The sequence below is a fragment of the Microtus ochrogaster genome, chromosome 6, assembly GCF_000317375.1.
Source record: "Microtus ochrogaster isolate Prairie Vole_2 chromosome 6, MicOch1.0, whole genome shotgun sequence".
Classification (NCBI taxonomy): Eukaryota; Metazoa; Chordata; class Mammalia; order Rodentia; family Cricetidae; genus Microtus; species Microtus ochrogaster.
The window spans coordinates 25,850,106-25,853,269 of record NC_022013.1 but is presented as its reverse complement, the minus strand read 5'-3'; positions in this window follow the sequence as shown (position 1 = coordinate 25,853,269).

The window sequence follows — 3,164 nt, the reverse complement described above, 5'->3', positions numbered from 1 at the left end:
CAGAGGCAGGCGGATCTCTGTGAGTTCGAGGCCAGCCTGGTCTACAAGAGCTAGTTCCAGGATAGGCTCCAAAGCCACAGAGAAACCCTGTCTTGAAAAACCAAAAAAATAAAAAAATAAAAAAAATAAAGACAAAGTTGTTTTATTTTACTCCTCTGTTTTGCCTGCACATATATGTGTTCGATGTACTTACCTAGTACCCTCAGAGGCCAGAAGAGGGTGTCATCTGTGATCCCTTAGAACTGGAGTTACAGTTGTGAGCGACCATGTGGGTGCTGGGAACTGAACCTAGGTCTCCTGAAGGGTAGTGAATGCTTTAACCTCTGAGTCATCTCTCCAGTTCTGATGCTTTAATTTTTTTTTTCAAAAATGTATGTGTGTGTGCTTGCTTGCATGTATGTCTATGTACGATGTGCTTGTCTGATGTCTGCAGAGGCCAGAAAAGGATCTTGGTTCCCCTGGAACTGGAATTACCCAGTTATGACTCACCATGAGGGTGCTGGGAACCAGACCTCCACCCTCTGTTAAGACTAGCAATTGCTCTTAATCCATGAAACATTTCCCCAGCCCTGACCTTTATGCTTGCTTTATGTATTTATTTATTTATTTAGATTTATTTGTTTGCTTGTTTGGGACAGGGTCTCTCTATGTAATCCTGGCTGTTCTAGAACTCACTATGTAGACCAGAAACTCTTACCTTTGCCTCCCAAGTGCTGGGGTTAAAAACATGTGGTACCTTGCCCAGCTGCTTTACGCTTTGGAATTTTTTTCTTATATTTATGTGTATGAATGTTTTGCCTAAATATATGTGTGTGTGTGCTACTATCTAGTGCCATCTGGGTAAGAGGGCATTAGATCCCTTGGAACTGTAGTTACGGATGGTTGTGAAGTCACCGTATCTGTGCTAGGAACCATGTCCTCAGAAGTACAAGTACTCTTGACCATGGCGCCATCTCTCCAGCCCTGAACTTTATGCTTTGGAAGAACAGTAATCTGTTGTCCAGGGCAATCTCTGCTTGGATTTGATATGTTGTTCTCACATCACTGGGAAGGGTGGTGCAGAGATGACACTCCTTTTCCCAAGTACGTGCTGATGGCAGTGGTACCTGTGTTAATTGTTTGGCATAAGTTCTGGCTTCTCCCTTGTAACCAATGATGGTAAGATTATTTGAGATGTGAGTATATTGTTTTTAACTTTTGCCTGTTAACTTTGATATGTGCTGTTATAAATACAGTTTTCTGTTTATTTCATTCCTTCTACATGTACTAATTAGAATGATCTTTTACGGAAGAATTGGTACCCGTTTACTTTCTCATTTTTACCTGTATAAGCTCGTGGAGATTTATTTCACTTGGGGGCTATGTTCCAAAACTATCATTATTTATTTGTGCAGGTTGTTCTAACTTTGGCTGTCGGAAACTCCTTCTGGTTGACTCTTTGGGGGGGGTTGCTTTTTGTGGGGGGGGTGTTGGTTTGGCTTTCTTGAGACAGGGTTCCTCAGTATAACAACCCTGGCTGTTCTAGAACTTACTTCATAGACCAGACTGACCTCATATTCAGAGATCTGTCTGCCTCTGCCTCCCAGTCGCTGGGGTTAAAGGTGTGCGCCACCACCGTTTGGCCTGGTTGACTCTTCTTTAAGCATTGTTAGAATTCTTTATATGTAGGTTCTGGGCGTGGGAGGAGAGAGTGGAGGTCAAAGGACGACGTGGAGAGTAAGTCTCTTCTGCTGCCAGGTGGATTCCTAGGACCAAAGTCAGGCTGTCAGACTCGGCAGCAATACCTGCCCCTGGCTGGCTCTTACAGCCTTTCGATGTGACTGCATTTATTCTGTTTTTTTGAGAACACATTTTTAACAAAATCTCAATCATTTGATTTTACCAATAAAGACTTGGGGTGAAAACCTGCTAGCTCAGAGAGGCAGAGAAAGCACCCAGCTAACCTTCCTCCTCTGCCATTGTCCCCAAAGCCTCTCTTCTCTCCTGTCCCAACCAAACCAGTCTCCTCAAACTCAATGTCCCTCCCTTCTACTTCCTCTGTGTCTCTCTATCCATCCTTCTGATTCCTTCTTATGCTCTATGGTTTTTTTTCCTTAATAATCTTATGTTCACTTCCTGTCAACTTGCTTGCTCTTTTGCTTGCTCTGCCTGTTAGCCTATGGTTGACTTTATTTATTTTATTTATTTATTTATTTATTTATTTATTTACTTATTTTTGGTTTTTTCGAGAAGGGTTTCTCTGTGGCTTTGGAGCCTGTCCTGGAACTAGCTCTGGTAGACCAGGTTGGTCTCGAACTCACAGAGATCCGCCTGCCTCTGCCTCCCAAGTGCTGGGATTAAAGGCGTGCGCCACCACCGCCCGGCTGGTTGACTTTATTTAACCCTGTTTATAGTATTGTATTATAATACAAGCACAAAGTTTTTGGATTAAATGTCTGTGCTAGGATTGAGCCACATCACAACCTAGAAAAAGATTTTTCCAGTAAATAATGAAATCTCAGGATTCACAGTGTGATCAGATATCCTGCAACAAGAAAGGGTTTCTCTGTGTAGCCCTAGCTGTTCTGGGATTTGCTCTATAGCAGGCTAGTCTCAAACTCAGAGATCTACCTGCCTCTGCCTCCTGACAACACACCACCATGCCTGGTTTAACATAATTTCTTCCCCAGTAATGGGCCTTGAATTTAAGACTTGACACATAACTAGATAAGAACTCACCTAGCTGTCTGTATTCTCTGCTGGCTCAGCCACTCTGCTATTTCTGTGAAGAGACACAGTGACTAAGGCAATTCTTTTAAGAAAAAACATTTAATTGTGGACCTGTTTGCAGTTTCAGATGTTTAGTTCATTATCATTAGGGTGGCACATGGCAGTCATGGTGCTGGAGAAGTAGCTGAGAGTTCTGCATCCTGATCCGGCAGAAAGGGACACACTGAGCTTGGCATGAGATTTTGAAATCTCAAAGCACAAACCAGCAACACACGACACACCTCATCCTTCTAATTCTTTCAAAGCATCCAAATAAGCTGGGCGGTGGTGGCGCACACCTTTAATCCCAGCACTTGGGAGGCAGAGGCAGGAGGATCTCTGTGAGTTCGAGACCAGCCTGGTCTACAAGAGCTAGTTCCAGGACAGGCTCCAAAACCACAGAGAAACCCTGTCTC